The sequence below is a fragment of the Pelmatolapia mariae genome, linkage group LG23 (assembly GCF_036321145.2).
Source record: "Pelmatolapia mariae isolate MD_Pm_ZW linkage group LG23, Pm_UMD_F_2, whole genome shotgun sequence".
Lineage (NCBI taxonomy): Eukaryota > Metazoa > Chordata > Actinopteri > Cichliformes > Cichlidae > Pelmatolapia > Pelmatolapia mariae.
The window spans coordinates 17,865,052-17,888,702 of record NC_086246.1 but is presented as its reverse complement, the minus strand read 5'-3'; positions in this window follow the sequence as shown (position 1 = coordinate 17,888,702).

The window sequence follows — 23,651 nt, the reverse complement described above, 5'->3', positions numbered from 1 at the left end:
TAATCCTGATTTGCTCCCTGCTGTCTCATCTGTATTTATCGTGTTCCAGCATCATAGCTTTGCTGGATCAAATTGGTCATTTGAGGCTCAACACTGTCCTCTAGTGGACCAAAGAATACTCAAGAGGCACTTTAGCAGAGGGTTGACATATGGGGCTGTCTGCAAAAACAGGTGTAAATATTACAGCAGTAATTACTACAGATAACACTCTCTGGTAAACATTAGCTCTACACAATAACAACAATCAACTCATTAACTGAAATATAGTATGTGTGCTTTTACACTCTTTACTGTTACAATGTTGCTGTTCTTGCACTGACAGTAATAACAAAGTATCAGCATGGCTGAATTTACTCTGAATGGATATGATCAAACACAAAGCTGAGAAGGAAAACTTATTAGTTTCATAAATAACAGTCTGACTCTGACTGAAAGTCAGACAAACTGCAGAATCTGATTAAGTTCCCAATTACATAGCAAAGGAGGGGGCTAAGGAAATATACAAGTCCTTATTTGGACTTGTATATCTACCTGGTTGCTGGTATGGGTTGCTAACCTAAGTCATTAAATATCTTTCCATACATCCTCTTCCACTTATCCAGCTCAGGGTCATGGGGGTGCTGGTGCCTATCCCAGCTGTAATAGGGTGGACAGCAGGGAACAACATGGACAGGTCACCAGTTTAATGCAAGGCTGACATGCATCATTAAGGATGACTTTATAAAATAAATGTGACTTAAAAGCATACCCTAAAAATGAAAATGATGAACTGAAAATAACTATTTATGTGTTATTTATTCTGATTATTTATTGGGAACTTATTTACCTGAACACATTGGAGTTAGAAAGATGGGAGAGCTCCTAAAATATCATTATTGCCAACGTTATCAATGTTATATCAGTATAATAAATACAATGAACAAATAAACACACACTCTGGTGAGTCATAATTTTTTTTAAGGGACCAGAATTAATTACAGTTCTGTAAACAAGAAATCACTTACTCAGAGAGGACAGTCTTACATCGAGAGTTGAAATGATTTATTTGAGTTACACAGGAGGTAACAGGTTACAGGTATATAGCTGTCATTTTTCATGCAGTAAATAGCAAAAAGTACATGTATTGCTTTTCCTAGAAGTTTATCTGGAATTAATTTGCAAAAGAACAAAAAGTTAAATAAAATAAGAACAAGACAAAATCAGTATGACAAAGTTTCTGGTGAAATCAAGTTTTTATGTGACTGTGATTGTAATGATGGTGAAGCAAAATCACTTTTTTCTATCCCCCTCACACAGTGGTTACACGTCAGGATCATTCTGGTCATTCAGGTAGTCCTCTCCATAGTCAATGATCTTTTTCAGTGCACACAGTATGAGTGAATCCATGTTGTTATCCGTCTTGATTTCTTTGTGGTAGTTCTTTACGAGGAAGATGCAGTTCAGTGGAATACCCAGGTCCACGTTAACTGTTTCCATTTAAGTTTAAACAGAATTACATTTTAAAAACTGAAACTGTATTGTTGCATTAGTGACATAATTATAAATTACTTCTTGAATTATTTGTACTGATTCTAGCTGAGGTTTCTGTACAAATATACTGAAATGTACAGCTGAATTACAGATGTTACATTCATGTGTAAACTGTCTACAAGCTCATGAAAGTTACTTCTTTGAACATACCAGCTTATTCAAGCGCTTGCTCTTGTAGGCGTTCGTTATGTCTTTTTTGACTTCAGGACAGGCTTCATCAATTTTAGTCATGATGGCTATTTGTGGGATCCCTGCCAATACAGAAACCAATGCAATCATTTTATCTCATGTTTTTCTACTATTTGAAATTAATACGTAATAAATGCTCATTAAACAACATCTGCTCTCACCTTTGTCACGAGCTGCTAGTCTGACATTGTTCATCTTCCTCCAAGTTTCATCACTGATTATGCTCACTGTGTCAGCTGGAATGACCAAAACCAGAATGTCGACTTTGTCATCTAAAGTAGGAGAACTGTTGTAGTCAGGATCTGTTTCAAACAAGGGACATTTGGGATTGAACTGAGGAAAAAAGGAAAATCACTTAAACCTTTTTGAATGATGCAGTTTCTGTATCACAGTCCGTGTACAAGCATCTAAATGAAGACATCATACCGTGTAACCTTCTTTGACATGTCCACTAATGGCAAGTTTGAGGTCTTCCACATGAATTCCTCTCTCAGCGCCCCTCTCAAGCCCCATGGTGTCATTGAAGACAAAAGAGTGAAAGGTTCCTGGCATCTCTTTGTGAATTTGATATGTCCTGTACTGTAAATTTAAAAAATACATACACTACGCCATACACTAAAGATCCTAAACAGTTTTCAGAATAATTTACACACAACTTATAATTCGTCTACAAACCAGTTACCACTGCATTGCACTCCTGTAGTTCTAGACAATCTTGTAGGAAATGTGTTTTTTCATGCAAACCTCGCATCCTCGGGGCATACTTACCTCAGTGGTGAATCTGCCACCAGAGGCTGTCGCTGCCAAAGCTCGAGCTGCAATTCTGGCTCAGCTTCAGGTCTCGCTCTTTCGCGGTTCATAAAGAAATTTGCAATAGAATTTAGTGTGCACTTACAGTTTACACAATAGTGTTATGAACAAACAGGAAATAACACAACAAACAAACAGCAATATAAAATTGTGACTCTAGGATTAACAGAGAGTTGGTAAAAATTAAAGGGTTGGTCTTAATAATTCTAGTACACCTCTCTAAGGAACCACACCCTTAATACTCATCCCCGTGGTATGCTCCTCTCTTCTACCTCTAACACTGAAAAGTGAAAATGTAAATTGTATGAGTCACACTGGAAGGGCAACGTTTTAAATAATTATTATATATTATGTGTTAAGGCTGTTACACACTGAACGCGTTGCAATTTTGAGGACAATTCCTCCTCAATAAACGCACTGTGAAACCCAAAAATGAAGCTGGCGTCAAACGATGACGAGCTGAGAAAAGTGGGAAACTAAGAAAACAGCAGCAGGGAGAATTTCATGGTTGGATCAGGGAGATGAAGCTGTGTGTTCGTACATAGTTCAGGATGTCAGTGGGGCAGTTTGAGGTGTTGTTGCCAGAGTTGGGACCAGATCTGAGGAGGCAGGAAATCATTTCACAGAGCCGACTGAACCAAAGCATCATGTAACTGTGTGTCAAAGGCAAATAGTATCACATGACTATTTCCATCTGGTTGTGTATTCAGCACGGGTGCCATGTGAGCTGCCAAACGCAGTGGGCTGGTTGGTCAGATCTTTTTAATCGAATCCGAAAAAAAAATGCTGCAATTTACCCGAGATTTCAATAAAGTTGCTCTGCCTCTAATCAATCCCACCTCGCCTTTTTTCCAATCTTCCTGGAATTCTTCATCTCAAACTGTTAGTGTGAACAGCTGCATAAAGAATAGATAAGTCCGTAAAATATTTTTAGCGCAGGATTATTTGCACGGATTTTACGCGTTCGGTGTGCAAAAGCCTTTAATTTTGTCTTCATGATTAATTATTTTGTATCATATTTTAAACATCTTACGAAGAGGTGAAGCAGGACTTACTGAGGGATTTCCTGCAGGTGGAGGGGGTACATGCAAAAAAGGCAATGTAGGAAGTCTTTTGATTTTTTTCCTCACGTCAAATGAAATGCTAAGTTTGCCACTTTTAAATCAAAGTAAATTACGGTAACTATTCCATTATAAAATTATATATATATATGTATATATATATATATATATATATATATACATGTGTATATATATATATATATATATATATATATATATATATATATATATATATATATATATATATATGTTTTCTAAGCAAGCCTACCGCAGACATGAGCGAGACAGATAAATATGAAGGCATGCCGGCTCGGACGTCGCCCGGATCAACAAGGTCCGCGTCAGGTGTTGAGGAACCAGGGCACCCTGACGACAAGTGGGCTACTGGAACAAGAAGGCATCAGTGGGCAAGAGATGAAAACAGGGCATTGTTGGAATGCTACTACACAAGTAACCCTGGCGGAAGGGGTTACATGAATAGGATGAGGGACCTATGGATTCTTCGATACCCAACATCCACAATGACCGCGAAACAACTAGTAGCTCAGTGTTCCAACATTCGAAAGAAGGGACTGCTATCACAGCTAGAGATTGACGAGGTACAACATAAATGCTACGGCAAGGAGGAGTCAGGACGCCAGGTCAGGGGGGAGATATCATCACCCCCACCCGAGATTGGGTACATAGCCCCAAGTGCGATAGGAGAAGGATCGTTGAGTGCGAGAGGAACTGACCTGAAAGATAGGATCATGGCCAAACTTGAAACCTGGATCCCCCGTAGCCGGTTACCAAGATTACGTGAAGTACCCTCAGAAGGTCTGCTAGATGATGTTAATGCAGCACTACGGACGATACCTACAACCACTATTACCGACACTAACAAGCTGATCTACAATACGGCAGCAGTGATCAGTGAGATGCTTGGCTACAAGTTGAACAGCCACAAGGGGCAGTACCCTCCATGGAGAAGGAGGCTAGAGGGCAAGATCAAAGTAGCACGGAGGGAGGTTAGCCAACTAACGGAGTTGCAGAAAGGCGCGACAAAGAAGGTGCATAAGAAATACAGCAAGCTGTCCATACCTGAGGCCTTGGAAACTGCCAAGCAAAGACTCACAGCCTTGGCCAGCCGCTTGAGGAGGTACACCAGAGAGATAGAAGGCAGGAGAATAAACCAGCTGTTCTCCACAGAACCAGCAAAGGTGTACTCTCAGTGGCAAGGGAACAATAAGAGAACAGCACCACCAAGGCTGGAGACGGAGCAATACTGGAAGAGCATATGGGAGAAGGACGCAACCCATAACGGCAATGCTCAGTGGCTAGTGGATCTGAGGGCAGACCATAGCGACCTCCCTGAACAGGGTCCAGTAACCATCACAGTGGCAGATATCCAAGAAAGGGTCTCCAGTATGAAGAGTTGGACAGCACCAGGGCCCGACATGGTTCACGCCTACTGGCTGAAGAAGCTGACTGCACTCCACGAGCGTCTGGCAGCACAAATGAACCAGCTGCTAGTTAACGAGAGACACCCGGAATGGCTAACCGAAGGTCGGACGGTCCTGATCCCCAAGGACCCCAAGAAGGGACCGGTCCCATCCAACTACCGACCAATAACCTGCCTCAGTACTACATGGAAGCTCCTGTCAGGCATCATATCGGCTAAGATGAACAGGCACATGGGTCAATACATGAGCGGGGCACAGAAAGGGATTGGCAAGAATACCAGAGGCGCAAAACACCAGCTACTGGTAGACAGAACAGTCAGCCGAGACTGCAAGACCAGACTGACCAACCTGTGCACAGCCTGGATTGATTACAAGAAGGCCTATGACTCAATGCCCCACAGCTGGATCCTGGAATGCCTAGAATTGTACAAGATCAACAGGACCCTAAGAGCCTTCATCAGGAACTCAATGGGGATGTGGCGTACAACACTAGAGGCCAACTCCAAGCCCATAGCACAAGTCACCATCAAGTGCGGGATCTATCAAGGAGATGCTCTGTCCCCACTGCTGTTCTGCATAGGCCTGAACCCCCTCAGTGAGATCATTAACAAGACTGGCTACGGATACCGACAACGAAACGGAGCGGTTGTCAGCCACCTCCTGTACATGGATGACATCAAGCTGTATGCCAAGAGTGAACGAGACATCGATTCACTGATCCACACTACCAGGCTATACAGCAATGACATCGGGATGTCATTCGGGCTGGAGAAGTGTAGTCGGATGGTAACAAAGAGAGGGAAGGTAGTCAGAACTGAGGGGATTGAACTACCAGAAGGCAACATTGCAGACATAGAGGACAGTTACAAGTACCTGGGGATCCCGCAGGCGAATGGGAACCATAAAGATGCCCCTGAGACAATCCAGCACATAACAGCAGGGTGCAAGATGCTAGCAGGCAAGGCATACATGGAACGCCATAACCAAGTGGCCGGCATAGTGTACAGGAACATCTGTGCCAAGTATAACCTGGAAGTCCCGAGGTCAAAATGGGAGATGCCCCCAAGGGTGATGGAGAATGACCGAGCTAAGATCCTGTGGGACTTCCAGATACAGACGGACAAAATGGTGGTGGCTAACCAACCGGACATAGTGGTGGTAGACAAACAGGAGAAGACGGCCGTAGTGATCGATGTAGCGGTTCCGAATGACAGCAACATCAGAAAGAAGGAACACGAGAAGCTGGAGAAATACCAAGGGCTCAGAGAAGAGCTCGAGAGGATGTGGAGGGTGAAGGTAACGGTGGTCCCCGTGGTAATCGGAGCACTAGGTGCGGTGACTCCCAAGGTAGGTGAGTGGCTCCAGCAGATCCCGGGAACAACATCGGAGATCTCTGTCCAGAAGAGCGCAGTCCTGGGAACAGCTAAGATACTGCGCAGGACCCTCAAGCTCCCAGGCCTCTGGTAGAGGACCCGAGCTTGAAGGATAAACCGCCCGTAGGGGCGTGCTGGGTGTTTTTTTTTATATATATATATATATATATATGTACTGCACAGTGTAGCTCAAATCACATCATCAGGTTTGCAGATCACACACAGATCACACAGTGGTGGGTCTCATCACCAACAATAATGAGTCTGAATACAGAGAGGAGTTACAACACCTGGTGAACCGGTGTCAGAATAACAACCTGTCTTGTTCAGAAGACTAAAGAGATGGTTGTTAACTTCAGGAAGAGATCAATGGTCCACAGCCCACTGCACATCAACAGATCTGCTGTTGAGATGGTCAATAGTGTGAAGTTCTTGGGTGTGCACATATCAGATGACCTCTCCTGGAACCTGAACACCTCCACCATCATGAAGAAAGCCCAACAACGTCTTCACTTTCTTAGGAAACTGAAGAAGGCCAGTCTCCTTCCTCCCATCCTCACATCATTTTACCAGGGAACCTTTGAGAGTGTCATCTGCTGCTACATCACTATCTGGTACGGGAACTGCACTTTCACTGAAAAGAAGTCTCTGCAGCGGATAGTGAGGACAGCAGAGAGGATCATTGGAGGCCCTCTCCCACCCATCTCCCAACTCTACGACAAACACGTCATCCAACGTGCAAACAGCATACTGAAAGACACTTTCCACCCCTCACATGCTCTGTTCTCCCTCCTTCCATCTGGCTGATGGTTTCGCAGCATCAAAACCATAATGACCAGAACCTGCAAGAGCTTCTTCCCCCAAGCAGTCAGAGCCCTCAATTCACTACCACCAAAGGACTGATATACACATACACCTTTACAAACTCCTTACAATATTCACCAGAAGACTCAAAAACAATAAAAACTTCAACAAATCCACTGCAAACTGGACCTGGGAACAATATGCTTATTTGCACACTCAGTCACATAGTTACTGAACACACATTTAAATTATACTATATTTGCACATTTTGAATCTTGCACATGTCTTCGTCCTGTCTTGTGTACAATATCCTGACCATAACTTGAACCTGGTATTCAATACCTACTGCACAATCCACCTCGTATTGTCTCTGTCCTGTCTTTATTATTATACTATTGTATACTATTGTATAGTTAGTAATTAGTACCTTTTTATCTCTTAACTTTACCCATATTTATCATGTTATTTATTTGTAATTCCTAGTTTTATATCTCTTGGAGATATATCTTTTTCTTCACTAATTTATGTGCAAATGTTTAATAAAGAAAAACATTAAAACATTACTGTTGGCCACATGTCGGCAAAGTTATGTGACATTAGTGATGTTTGTACTAACTTGGTTTTAAAGCCTTTACTTTAAAATATACGCCGTTCAATAGTCGACCTTAATCTTACAGAGAATGTGATGATTTTATGGATAATTAAAGTCAGTCATATATCCGACAAGGTAGGACGTTTTGTCAGAACAAGCAGGATTCACTGCACTGTTAATGTTAGCTATGTTATATTGCTGCCTCTGTTCGGTGGTGTCAAGCCAAACGGACTTTAACGTTTGTTTGAACGAGCTGACGGTTCACTCGTTAAGCTGAAAGAAAGATGCTTTAATCACAGGAGTCACACATGTGTGCACTGGACCATCTGGGAACTCTTCTTGTTTAGCACTCGTAATAACACAAACACGAAATCCTCCTTCTCTTGTGCTGTTTTGTAGCAGCTTATCACACATTTGATTTCCATGTGTGACAACTGCAAGTGTCCAGAGTGAGGACAGACTGAGGGACCCACTGCTGCACATCATCTGTGAGGCTTTGCAACCCTGATGATCCACCAGGACAAACTCAGCAGTGTGTGAGGAAGAGGAGGAGGAAGAGCCAGCAGCAGCTGACAGATGGAGAGAATAGACAGACTGTTCCCTGTTTGTGAAGGACTGATACAAAAGTTTAAAATAACTAATTACAATAACAATAATAAACACAATGTTTTGGTTCTATAACATTTCTCTATCATTACTTTATTATGGATTAGGTGCAAGAGTTTTTAAGTGTGGATAATTAAATAATAGATTAATACAATAGCAAATTGTGCATTGTTCTCAGATGGACAGCAAGTGGAGAGTGATAGATGAGATGAGGAGATGGACGGAGGAAGAGAGGCAAAGAGTGATTCACAGGCAGGGCCAGTTTATTTCTCACAGTTTTGTTGCCTTATGGTTCCAAGCGCTGTCACCAATCTTTGCATTTTATTATTATCATAGCACTTGTTTAATCAGCTCCCATCTATTCTATGGACCTTTTACAGTCTACAGTCCCAGATCAACACAGCCCTGACCTCCAACACTATCAGCAGCAGGACGAGCAGCAACCCCTCAACAGCAATATTGTACCCATCAGGTAAAACTTAGGCTATGTTTGCTTTGCATTGTCCCCACCTGATGAAAGTAATATAGTATGATGTGATCCCATATTAGATCTTTGATGAATGTGTGTTGTTGTTATTCAGCCTGGTTCTATGTGCCCCTTTTTAACTTTAAGCACCAGCCCCTCGAAACATCTCTGCACGGCCATGTCCATCGCTATATTACATATAATGAGATAACTGAAATAACACAAACAGAAATGAATAAATAAACAGAACAAAGTGTAACTCCGAAATGACGACACAGGCACGGCTTCTTCAAGACGGGCGCTTTGCTGCATTTCGGAGTTACAGTGAAAACTCGCCCTAGCCAGTACCGGTGAGAAGCTAATTAAGAAGACGGCAGCTGCAGAGAGTGACGGTGAAGTGGAGCGACACAAGAGGGCGCCATTGCATAAGCTCACCATTCTCAAGCAGCCAAGCACAGTAGCAACAACGTTATACAACTGGAGTAAGGTGGAAATTAACAAAGGACAGTGTTAAAAGTAGTATAAGAGTGGTTTAAGTCAAGTTTAAAGAGCTACAATACGTTTCTATAACACATTTGTCAAAGTTTATTTAATTTCTACTGTACTTCAAGGTGATGCTTTGTAGTTTGAGGAAGAGTTCTGTGTGCTTGCTTAAGGTCAAAGTTTGAGTGAAGTTTACAAGGTCCTTTAAGAAAAGGGTGCATCTGAAGTATACAGTAACAGTAACCCCAAAGTAACACTTAAGTCACAAATTTAAGAAGTATTTGAATTCTGAACACAGTGCGCTCAATGATATTTAACTAGACTCACCAGATGGTTGACAATGGTTGACAAAGATCTCGAAGAGCACTTACCGAAGTGGAAGAAAATAATGATGAACAAATTACAGAACTACAGACTGTTCGTAAAAGTGAAAGAGTAAGAACACTAACAGAAAAGGGTAAAGAGCTTCAAGGGAAGAAACTCAAAGGCCTCCAACACAGATATGCCGCTGTTTTTGAAAAATGGAGATATGAAGCAAGATTGAGCAAAGTAATATTAAGAAAGGAAGTTTCCGAGAGTGAATTGAATGAGCTCATTAACAATGTAAATGTTGCCTGCAAAGATGTACAAACCATTTATGAACAAATACGGCAAATACAAACTCCTGATGCAGATGAAAGACAAAGTGGATGCATGTACATCACTTTCCTTGTTCATTGTCAGAAGAGCTGAAAAACACTTACAAGGAGACCTTGCAGATGGTGATGAAGAGCCATGGCCAGATGTTGGGTTGTGCTTAGGATCTGAAAGCACTAAATCAAGGTCAAAATCACGAAGGTCTAAAAGTGGTTCAAGCCAGTCATACTCACAAATAATCAAAAGAATAGAAGCAGAGGCTGAGGCAGCTGCGTGTCAAGAAATATTAGCAGTAATGGAGGATCAAGAAAGGGAAGCATCTGAACTACAAAGGTTGGAACTTGAAAACTTGGAAAGGCAACAAACAATGGAGGAGCAGCGCAGAAAGATTGAACGCTTAGAAGAGGTTAAAAAATTGAATGCTGCAAGAGCTAAAGTAAAGGTTTATGCGGAAGCTGAAAGTATTTCTGAAAGTCGTAGTTTAGTGCGCAGCACCAAAACTGAGAGCGAAACCTCAGCAATCCCTGCTCCACCACAATTTCCCTCTCAAGCTCCAAATACAACCCAAGCCCACAATGCCACAAGCCCTGCATTTGTTCCACATACTCCCACAGTCATAAACCAAGCCCAACAAAATCCTGGTGTGCAACCTAAGGGCACCACAGGCCAAGCACTTAACGCATCAAGTCCGCCATTTATCCCTAAAGCGACACAAGCTGCCGCTTCTGCAACTCATCCACAGCCAAATTTGGATCTAGTCGGCATACTAGCAGACGCAATAAGTGCTAATCGTCTTCCAACTCCAGAACCTGCACTGTTCACTGGTGACCCTTTAAAGTTCAAGGACTGGCAGTTGTCATTTGAGACCTTGATTGAAAGAAAAAACATTCCAAAGAACGAAAGACTCTATTATCTCAGGAAGTACCTTGGTGGACCCGCAAAGAGAGTGGTTGAAGGATTTCTCCTAGTGGGAAGTGCTGGAAAGGCGCTTTGGAGATCTGTTCACTATAGGAAAATGCTTCAGAGACAAATTTCACAGTTGGCCTAAAATAAGCTCCAAAGATGGAAGGGAGTTGAGAGAGTTTGCTGACTTCCTTAGAAGTTGTGAAGCAGCGATGCCACACATAAAGACATTAGAGGTCCTCAATGACTGTATGGAAATTCAGAAACTCTTGCTGAAACTTCCAGACTGGTTGACAACAAGATGGAATCGCGCAGCTATGAAAATAAGAAAAACCCTTAATGGAGAGTATCCATTATTTCACATGTTTACAAATCTGTAAACAGTGTATCCACTGAAGCAGACCTAGAATGTGATCCCATAGCTTCAATGCAAGCACTCAAGGGTTGGAAATCAGTAAACCCAAACACTCACGCAGCCAAGTCATTCAAGCTAAAACATTAACGACAACTTCAAGTCACTTAACCAACTCAAGTCACATAAATCCTGTGACCTGCCTTTACTGCAAAAGAAATGGTCACACACTGGACAAATGCTTCAAATTCACGGAAAAATCAGTCCAGGATCGTATCAAGTTTGTACAAGCAGAAAGGCTGTGTTTTGGATGTTTAAAGGGGGGACATCATTCTAAGAAGTGTGATAAAAGGAATACGTGTGAGAAATGCCAGAAGAAGCATCCCACATGTCTGCATGATGACAAGTTTGTAGAGCGTAAAAGGATAATGCCTGCAACGAATGATAACTCTCAAGACAAGGACGAAGGAGATGAACCAGCAACCGCAATCTCCAATAGAGTGACTCAAGTAACTTGAGCACACTGACATCCTTCATTCTACCTGTCTGGGTTTCATCAAAAAATCACCCAGACAGAGAAGTTCTAGTATATGCCCTCCTCGATTCTCAGAGCGATACATCCTTCATCTTGGATGAAGTAGCCCAGGATCTCGACACAGATAAGAGTAATGCTCATCTAAGACTATCGACCATGTCCGCCAAGTCAACAGTCATACCATGCGAGAAACTGATAAATCTTCAAGTTAGAGGCTACAAGCAGGAAAAGAGAATTACATTGCCACCAGTCTATACAAGAGAGTTCATCCCTGTGAACAGATCACATATCCCAACGTCTGAAACTGCTTTAAATTGGCCTCATCTCAAAAGGCTGGCAGATAGGTTACCTCCAATGCTTGAATGCGAAGTTGGTCTGCTTCTCGGCTATAACTGTCAGCAAGCCCTTCTTCCACGAGAAGTCATTGCAGGTGAGGAGAATTAGCCTTACGCACAGCTAACTGATCTCGGCTGGAGCATAGTTGGTTGTACGTCTCAAGTTCAAAATCACAATGATGACATTGGCATAAGCCACAGAATCATTGTTCGAGAAGTTACTCCTGCATTACAGCAAGCAGTTGAACTCAAGCAAGAAGTGCATTTTGTATGCAGAACTCAAGTGAAGGAAGTCAGTCCAATTGATGTAATAAAGGCTTTGGGATCTGATTTCTCTGAGCATGCAACAGATGATAATCCAGTCTCTCAGGAAGACATTTTGTTCATGTCAAAGGTGACCAAAGGCATAAGGCAAAAAGAAAACCGTCACTATGAACTCCCATTGCCATTCAAAACCGACAACCCGAATCTTCCAAACAACAAACAATGCGCTGAGCATAGACTGTCTTCGTTGTAGAGATGGCACGATACCACTTTTTTATGTCTGATACCGATACCGATATCATAAATTTGGATATCGGCCGATACCGATATGAATCCGATATAGTGTGTTTTTTAATCAATAAAACTGTTTTTTTTTAAATATCTTGCTGCATTTTGTATAAGTTCAAACTCAAGTTAAAACAAAACAAAACACTAAAGCTATTCTGTTATACCTGTGTGCAAAAAATACACTGCACCCAAAATATTTCATAGTTCAGCAATACTGATCAATGTAATAAACTTAAACCTACTGCATCCTCCCTATTCTGGTATTTTAAAGAGTAAGCAACCTAACTAATAGGGTTGAAAACTCCCAGCAAAAAAATAAATAAAATAAATAGGGAACCACCCCCCACCTCATGATGCTTAATTGACGTAATCAACTTTAATTTGATGCAGTGTGAAAAAAAATGCACAGAAATCAATTTTTTTTCAAGAATAATTAAGTAGATTCAATATCTTTCTTCAACAGAATAGCAGACTGCACAGATTGTACATTCCCAAAGGAAAAAGTACTAGCTTACTAGGGTATATTAGACTTAATAGTTACTATATACAGTAATGGACTTCTATACATTTTACATCAGATTAAAATTTTGGATGTAAGATTCAGATAATTATTTATTAAAAGCTAGACATTTTAAACGAGAATAAGAAAGAAAAATATGTCTTTGTGCCCCCCTTTTCCCTGTTCATGCCCTATCGGCCCCCCTGGCTAAACTTTGCTAGATCCGCCCCTGCACAGTTACCAGCCGTCAGCTACCTAGAAAAAGATCCTGGTGTAGAAAGTAATATTAAATAAATTCTAACAACACCTTATCACGCTTAAACGTGCTGCTTGTTTATCCGCTGGTCTCCTCTTTCTAGCGCAAAGTGGGCGATAAACAAACAAGAAAGACGGGACCTGCGGCAGAAAAGCCAATCAGCTGATCGTTGATCAGTTTCATGTTTGAAGTAATAACAGGAGAGGGATGGGGAGTGAATGAGAGAAGTAGATGCAACTGCGCAGCAAAGACAGAATAACTTCAGCTTTGTGTCTATTTTTTAATTCTAGCTGAAGTACGGGACAAATCGCTTCCCTTTCACCTCAATATGGAACTCCGAAGGCCAGTTCAGCTGTGGCTCAATATATCAGTTGTTAAGGAGTTTGCAAAGAAAAGCGTCTGGACTTCTTTAAGTTGCTTGAAGACGTTTCACCTCTCATCTGAGAAGCGCTTCTCGGATGAGAGGTGAAACGTCTTCAAGCAACTTAAAGAAGTCCAGACGCTTTTCTTTGCAAACTCCTTTGACTACGATGACCTGGATGACTGAGAACCTTCACAGACACATCAGTTGTTAAGCTTAATGTGGAAATACTATGCAAACATTCAGGGATGAACTTACACACTTGCTTTACTTCTCTGGGATAGTTTTTGCCGAGATGAAATGCCTTAGGAAGCATGTAGCGAGGCTCCAAATACTCCAACAGACCGCAGACAGGTCTGGCAGACAACAGCCGCTCTATCACGTGACACATACTGCTCCGATGCGCCGAGCTGGGCTAGGCCAAGTAGCGCGTTTTGTGAGGTGATTTTGTGATACTTCGGATCGGATTACATTTTTTATTTCTCTCTGATATCCGATCCAGTAATTTAGGTCAGTATCGGACCGATACCGATACGTAATATCGGATCGGTCCATCTCTACTTCGTTGGAACGTCGGCTCAGAAGAGATAAGAAATACTATGAAGATTATGTCAAGTTCATAGCCCGTGGAGACGCAGAGAAGGTCCCAGAGCAAGAACTGGGTAATGAGGCAGCATGGTATATACCACACCATGGGGTCTACCACCCCCACAAACCTGAGAAGATACGTGTGGTTTTTGATTGTTCGGCCCGTTTCCAGGGGACATCTCTTAACGATCACCTTCTGACTGGACCAGATCTTACCAACGCACTGATCAGAGTGTTATGTCGATTCAGAAAGGGCCCCATCGCCATCATGTGTGACGTGAAGAGGATGTTCCACCAATTCCACGTCATCAAGGAGCATCAAGACTATTTGAGATTTCTTTGGTGGGACAACGGCGATTTAAATTCTGAGACTTCAGTGTACAGGATGAGAGTGCATCTTTTCGGAGCAGCTTCATCTCCTGGATGCTGTAATTTCGGACTCAAACATATTGCTTCTCAAGGTAGAAACAGATTCAGCAAAGAGACTATTGAGTTCATCCGAAGAGGTTTTTACGTTGATGACGGACTCACTAGTGTGACATCGACAGTCGAAGCCATACAGTTGGTAAAAGAGTCAAGGGCACTTTGTAAAACAGGCAACCTACATCTGCATAAGTTTGTGTCAAACGATAAAGAAGTGCTTGCAGCTATTCCCCAAGAGGAACAAGCTCAAGCCAAAGACCAGGACATGGCTCTTGGAGAGCTGCACATTGAACGTGCACTTGGAGTACAATGGTGCATAGAGGCAGATGAATTCCAATTCAGAGTCCAAGTTAAAGACAACCCATTGACAAGGAGAGGGGTGCTCTCGATTGTTGCTTCAGTCTTTGACCCCCTTGGGTTTGTTGCCCCATTCATATTAATTGGAAAGCAAATACTCCAAACGTTGTGCAAGGACAAAGTTAATTGGGATGAGGATCTCCCAGATCACATTCTACCACAATGGGAAGCATGGTTGAGAGACCTGCTCAAGTTGGCAGCTCTGAAGATCCCACGAAGCTACTCACAAGATGTTGACATTGTGCAGTACGAATTACACAGTTTCTCGGATGCGAGCCTCAGTGGTTATGGCGCATGTTCATACCTCAGAGCAAAAGGTAGAGAAGGACAGGTCAGTTGTGCACTCGTCATGGGCAAGGCAAGAGTTACGCCCATTAAGCCAACAACCATCCCAAGGCTCGAACTGTCATCGGCCGTGACTTCAGTTCGCATCGCAGATGTGATCAAACGAGAACTAGACATCCAAAATCTACAGGAATATTATTGGACAGATTCACAAGTTGTATTAGCATACATAAATAATGATGCTAAAAGATTTCACACATTTGTCGCCAATCGAATTCAACGAATAAGACAAAGCACAAGTCCTGGGAAATGGCAGCATGTCAGCTCAGAGGAAAATCCAGCTGATTAGGCCTCAAGAGGTTTAAATGCTATTCAGTTGAAAGATTCAAACTGGTTGAAAGGTCCTGATTTTCTTTGGAAACAAGATCTTCCGGTCAAAGAGGAAATGGTGGGAGAGGTTGAAGAAATGGATCCTGAAGTCCGTAAAGGCTATACGCACACTGTGCATTCAAAGGAAGCAAACCCAGTGCTAGATCGTTTAAAGAAGTTCTCCAGTTGGTCGAGAGCTATCAAGGCCATTGCCAGGCTCAGATGATTCATCAAAGAGTACAAAGGTGTTCAACAAAGAACGAACAAAGTGACAGATCTTAAAGAAAGAAAAGACACAGAATTATTCATCATCAAGCTAGTGCAAAGAGACGTCTTTACTGAGGAAATACAGAAGATCAGATCTCAAGGAGAAAATTCTCTGCACAAGCGCAGCAGACTAAAGCAGTTAAATGCCTTTTTGGACAAGTCGGATGTTCTTAGGGTGGGAGGAAGATTATCTCAATCAGCTTTACACTATGATGTAAAACACCCTGCAATTCTCCCCAAGGAGTCCCATGTGTCAGCCCTACTCGTCAAACACTACCATGAACGTGTACATCACCAGGGAAGAGGGATGACAATAAATGAATTGCGGGCAAATGGCATATGGATTTTAGGATGTGGGAGTGTTGTTTCTTCACACATTTACCACTGTGTTAAGTGCAGAAGATACAGAAAGGTTACAAATGTCCAACAGATGTCGGATTTGCCAGAAGTGAGAACAGAAACAGCACCTCCTTTCACGTATTGTGGTGTCGACTGTTTCGGTCCATTCATGGTAAAGGAAGGAAGAAAGGAAGTCAAAAGATATGGACTATTGTTCACATGTTTATGTTCACGAGCTGTACACATTGAAACACTAGATGACTTATCGACAGATGCCTTCATGAGCGCTCTTCTAGTCCTGATAGCCACAAGAGGTCCTCTCTAACAATTCAGATGCGACCAAGTGACAAACTTTATGGGTGCCAAAAGAGAGTTTTTGGAGCTGATGAAGGATATGGATCAAGAACCACAAAGAGCTATTGGTTGTGAATTTGTGGTGAACGTTCTGTCAGCTAGCCACATACTCTCACGAAACCTGCGAGTAAATGACATCGTGATACTGCAGGATGATAATGCTCCAAGATGTAAATGGAAACTTGCTCTAATAGTAGAGGCTATAGAGAGCCCAGATGGCAAGGTTCGAAAGGTGAAGCTCAAGACCAGTGAAACTACCTTTGACAGGGGAAAACCACTGACAAGGCTGCTATATCTGGAAAGACCTATTCACAAGGTAGTGACTTTACTGGAGACTGACATGCAAAGTGAACCAGACTCTAATGTTGACACTCATTAGAAAATCACATTGCAAACAATGAGTGTCACAGAAATGGCTTATGTATAAAGACGTTTAATAGATGGTTCCAGCAGTTAAAATGTTCTTGCTTGTACAATTCTGTGGACGATATTGTAAAGGTCCGTTTATCTTGTATAGGAGACATGTTTATCTTGTCACAAAGAACAAGTTTTTGTTACACCGCTGTTATCGCGAGGTTTGGGCGTGATAATATAGGCTGTGAGCCCACATTTAATAATGACGCTAAGGAGTTCAGTGAGCTATCTGCAAAGGCCTGGTTAGTCTACCAGCTGTACAAGGTATTTGCTATTTGCTATAACTGTATTGTAATATTGTGAAAATTTGTAATGTATGGTGTTCTAAATATTTTATGTTTTAATTTAGAATGCACAGGACTGTAAAGTTATTGTTCTAGGACCTCCGAAGTGGCAGGCGGCCAAGAGGTATTTTTTTTGTTGTTAAAGCACAAGTGTTACTTTTAATAGACTGAAGCGCTTAAAGCCTTTGTGTTCTATGTTTGTAGTTTTCACGGCGTTCAATAAATGCAGCAAAGCGCCCGTCTTGAAGAAGCCGTGCCTGTGTCGTCATTTCGGAGTTACACAAAGGAAAACATGATCTATTAAACAATATTTAATAGAGCTGACCTTGAAAGAGCAAAATGTCATTCAGATCAAAATACTGATTGCAAAAGCTGGCAGACAGGACACAACTTAAAAAAAAAGAAAGAAATTGTTATAAGTAGGAAATAGTTTAAAAAGAAAACAATTAAACAACTCTTTGAATAATTCAGGTCAATAACAGAATAAAATACAATCTCAAACATGGGACAGAAGCAAAAAAAAAAAAAATGACATGAACAGAGAATCATAGCTGAAGTGGATGAAATCTCTAGTTTCTGGATCAACACTGCCCTCTAGTGGACAAAAGAACACACTCAAATGAGGCTCTGACACGTGGGTTGACATATGTAGTTGTTTGCAAAGACAGGTGTATACAGCAGTATTACAATATATAACATTTTCTGGTAAACATTAGCTCTACACAATACCAAAGATCAAGTCAACTCATTAACTGAAATATAGTGTATGACTTTTTTAATGCTTTTACGCTCTTACTGCTACAATGTTGCTACTCTTGCACTGGCAATAGTAACAAAGTATGAGCATGGCTGAATTTTTTTTTTTTACTGTTTCATATAATTTATTCTTTCTGTTTCGGTCACCTCTCAAAAATAAAAGAGATGACAAACTGAGAAGAGTTTGGCTGTTGCTGGTGAAAAACACAAACCCATGTCTTGTGAAATAGATTTATTAGTGTGAATGCTTGTAAAAGCATTCACAGTATTGTTCTTCTAATCTTTATTGTGTGGATGCTTTATGCATCCACACTATTGTTTTCCTGTTTCTCTTTATTCTTTATTCTACTTTATTATTATTCTAGTTGCCACTTTTGCACTTTTTTCGGCACTTTTCTACTTCCACAATTTTCAGCCGATTTTCACCGTTCAAATTTTAAACTATTCTGCTATTTCTGCTAATGTGTGCTATGACTTTTGGTATTTTTTGCTATTATACTTTTTAAAATATTACACTTTTTTCCTTTAATTTGTCCCATTGAAATGAATGGGAAACTTCCGCAATTCTGCAAAAACCTGCTTGTTTTTGAAACTTAACTACTTCCTCATACTTTCACCTAGAACAACCATTCAAACTTTAAAATGTTCACAAATTCTTCTGCTTTTCTTGTATGATTCAGCTTTTTCATATCTGTTACCATTTTCATCTTATCCCTCTTTAAGTTTTGAGTTTAATTTTTGTGATTTTTCACAAAATACATGCGTTGTTATGGTTGCTATGCACTTGGCTTTCAGTGAGCCACTGTAAGTTTTGCAGTCTCCTCTTCATGTCCGAACAACTTCTTGCTACTTGCTCAATTTTCACTCAACTTCCACAAATTATACATCAAAACGTAGGTATTTTTGCTGCCTTTCAGAAAATGGCACTGTCATTGTTGTGGGATTTATAGAATTTTGCCAAATCTCTTTAGACCAACACAAGGTCGGAAAAGTCTCCATACAAAGTCAATGGAGAGTTTGTTCAAAATCACAGCTTGATTTCTGTAATGAGAGGCATTTTCGAATCGTCATATCTCCCTAACGAAGCGAAGTTAAAACATGAGGCTTGTCCCAGTATATCTTCAGACACTCCTGACGCTCACAATTCAAGAATTTTTTTCTTATCTATTACCATTTGGCCATGAATTGGGTTTGTTTGAGGGTAGGAAATTCGTCCCTCGCTCAGATTTCTTCAGATTTCAAACTCTGGAAATGAGGCACTTTTTTCTCTCGTCATATCTTTTTGATGGATTTCCACAGAGACCTGAAAATTTCCATGACTGTTCACCAAAGCCTGCTGTCTCTTACGGTGAAAGAATGATATCGATACTCCAAATAGATTTAGAGTTACAAAGCTTTGTTCGAGGGCAAGTCAGGGCAGTTTTCTCTTCACCTCTACTCAGTTATGGTGCATTACAAGTCAAATATCTTTAATAATTCATATTTTAATGATAAATTGTCAACACTGTAAGATTCCCCCATCTCTTCTGAACAAAACGGTGTAAGAATGACTGTTCTAGCCCCTACGGTTAGGAAATAATGGCCATTTGTTTGAGGGGAGTCCTGACTATGAGAAATAGACTGCAGAAATCCTGTCTCTGTGCTGCGTGTGTGTAAAAAGAGGTGCACCTGTTTTGGCGGGAAGAAGCACAGAGCCTCTCTGATTGGTGGATTCAAATTTAGCAGCTCCCAGGCTGCTGGACTGACCTAGAAACTTGATTTTCTCTCCCTGTGTGTGTGTGTGTGTGTGTGTGTGTGTGTGTGTGTGTGTGTATTTAGACTGGTTGACTGAATTTGATCCTGTGTGTGTCTCTCTGTGCTTGTGTGTTTCTATATCTGTCCATCTTTGTGATTGTGTGACTGTTATACTTTTTCCTGCAGATTTTTTTTCATTTAACAATTACATTTGAGGGACCCTCAGCATGTTCAGCATTTGTTCAGCTATCCATTTTGCTTTTCCAATTTTTCTATTTAAGTTATCACTATTGTCCTAAGTCATAGCATTTCTGCTGCTTTTCAGCATTTGTGCTAAATACAGCATTTCTGCTAAATCATACTATTACTGCTTTTTTATGAGATTTGTGCTAAATACAGCATTTCTGCTATTTCTGCTATTTTATAAGATTTGTGCAAAATATAGTATTTCTGCTGCCAAATATAGCATTTTTTGATTAATTATAGTATTTCTACCAAATCATAGTACAGTATTTCTACTTTTTATAGTATTTCTACTAAATGCAGTATTTCTGGGTAATCATAGTATTTCTATATATTTCTGCCAGGTCCCCAGGGAGTCAGTCCTCTGTAAGGACTGTAATATTCAAACTTACCTATCAGGACCTGGACGGCTTCCCAGCCAGCCAATCATATCTGAGCCCTGGCACATTCAAATTTGCATATTGGGGCCTTCATGGCTTCTAAGACAACCAATCATATCTGAGCCCTGGCACATTCAAATTTGCATATTGGGGCCTTCATGGCTTCTAAGACAACCAATCATATCTGAGCCCTGGCACATTCAAATTTGCATATTGGGGCATTCATGGCTTCTAAGACAACCAATCATCTATGTCATATATCTTTAATATTTCATATTTGTATTTTAAATGGTCAACATTTCAAGATTCCCCCATGTCTTCTGAACAAAACGGTGTAAGAATGACTGTTTTAGCCCCTACGGTTAGGAATTTATGGCTGTTTGTTTGAGGGGAATCCTGACTATGAAAAGTAGACAGCACAAATCCTGTCTCTGTGCTGCGTGTGTGTAAAAAGAGGTGCACCTGTTTTGGCGGGAAAAGTGCACAGCCTCTCTGATTGGTGGATTCAAATTTAGCAGCTCCCAGGCTGCTTGACTGACCTAGAAACTTGGTTTTCTCTCCCTGTGTGTGTGTGTGTGTGTGTGTGTATGTGTGTGTGTGTGTGTGTGTGTGTGTGTGTGTGTGTGAGACACAGAGAGAGAGAGAGCCTTTTTATGGCAGCATCTTAATGTATGATTTTAATTCAATATATTTAGACTGGTTGACTGAATTTGATCCTGTGTGTGTCTGTCTGTGCTTGTGTGTTTCTATATTTGTCCATCTTTGTGATTGTATTACTGTTATACCTTTTTTACAGATTTTGTTTCATTTAACAATTACATTTGAGGGACCCTTAGCATGTTCAGCATTTGTTCAGCTGTCCATTTTGCTTTTCCAGTTTTTGTATTTAACTTATTACTATTGTGCTAAGTCATAGCATTTCTGCTGATTTACAGTATTTGTGCTAAATACAGCATTTCTGCTAAATCATACTATATCTGCTATTTTATAGGATTTGTGCTAAAACATAGTATTTCTATTAAATGCAGTATTTCTGGGTAATCATTGTATTTCTATATATTTCTGCCAGGTCCCCAGGGAGTCAGTCCTCTGTAAGGACTGTAATATTCAAACTTACCTATCAGGACCTGGACAGCTTCCCAGCCAGCCAATCATATCTGAGCCCTGGCACATTCAAATTTGCATATTGGGGCCTTCATGGCTTCTAAGACAACCAATCATATCTGAGCCCTGGCACATTCAAATTTGCATATTGGGGCCTTCATGGCTTCTAAGACAACCAATCATATCTGAGCCCTGGCACATTCAAATTTGCATATTGGGGCATTCATGGCTTCTAAGCCAACCAATCATCTATGTCATATATCTTTAATATTTCATATTTGTATTTTAAATGGTCAACATTTCAAGATTCCCCCATGTCTTCTGAACAAAACGGTGTAAGAATGACTGTTTTAGCCCCTACGGTTAGGAATTTATGGCTGTTTGTTTGAGGGGAGTCCTGACTATGAGAAATAGACTGCAAAAATCCTGTCTCTGTGCTGCGTGTGTGTAAAAAGAGGTGCACCTGTTTTGGCGGGAAAAGTGCACAGCCTCTCTGATTGGTGGATTCAAATTTAGCAGCTCCCAGGCTGCTTGACTGACCTAGAAACTTGATTTTCTCTCCCTGTGTGTGTGTGTGTGTGTGTGTGTGTGTGTGTGTGTGTGTGTGACACACAGAGAGAGAGAGAGAGAGAGAGAGACTTTTTATGGCAGCATCTTATTGTATGATTTAAATTCAATATATTTAAACTGGTTGACTGAATTTAATCCTGTGTGTGTCTCTCTGTGCATGTGTGTTTCCATATGTGTACATATTTGTGATTGTGTGACTGTTATACTTTTTTTGCTGATTATTTTTCGTTTCACAATTACATTTAAGGGACCCTTAGCATGTTCAGGATTTTTTCAGCTGTCCATTTTGCTTTTCCAATTTTTCTATTTAAGTTATTACTATTGTGCTAAGTCATAGCATTGCTGCTGCTTTTCAGCATTTGTGCTAAATACAGCATTTCTGCTATATCATACTATTTCTGATTTTTTATGAGGTTTGTGCTAAATAGAGCATTTCTGCTAAATCATACTTTTTCTGCTTTTTTATGAGATTTGTGCGAAATTATGCATTTCTGCTAAATCGTACTATTTCTGCTTTTTTATGAGATTTGTGCTAAATACAGCATTTCTGCTAAATCATACTTTTTCTGCTATTTTATGAGATTTGTGCTAAATACAGCTTTTCTGCTAAATCATACTATTTCTGCTATTTTATAAGATTTGTGCTAAATAGAGCATTTCTGCTAAATCATAGTATTTCTACTATATTATATTTTTCTTTCTAAATATAGCATTTCTGCTATAGAATAGTGTTTCTGCTATATTATAATATTTGTGCTAAACTGGAATATTTTTGTTAAAACATAGTATTTATATAAAATTATAATATTCATAGTATATTACAGTGTCTCTGGTAAATCACAGCATTTCTGCTATGTTGTACTGTTTTTCTAAATCATAGTATTTCTGTAATGTTTAAGATTGTTTGGCTAAATATATTCTTTCTGTTATCTTATACTATTTCTCCTAAATTCTTGTATTTTTGAGAAGTTATCATGTTTCTGGTAAGTTAAAATATTTCTGCTAAGTTCTGCTATGCTATTGTATTTCTGCCAAGTATTATGTTTCCTCTAAGATATTGCAGTTCTGCTAAGTTACTACATTTGAGCAAAGTTCCTTTGCTTCTGCAAAGTTTTTACAACTTCTACAACTTTTTAGCTTTTTCAGCTAGTTTCAGCACACGGCTTCAGCGTTCCAGCATCCACACTGCATTTTCGCAGGAAATGCAAATTTTTCTAGTTATTATTATTTCATATTCCGTACGTTTTTTGGCATCTAACTCCTTCAAAACCGTTCAACTTAGAAAAACCATTCAAACACCGTTAGATTCCTCTTCTTTTGGACATGACTGCTTCTACTTTTCTCATTTTTAACATTTATATTTTTAATTTTATTCAACTTTTTTCAACAAAAATTTCCC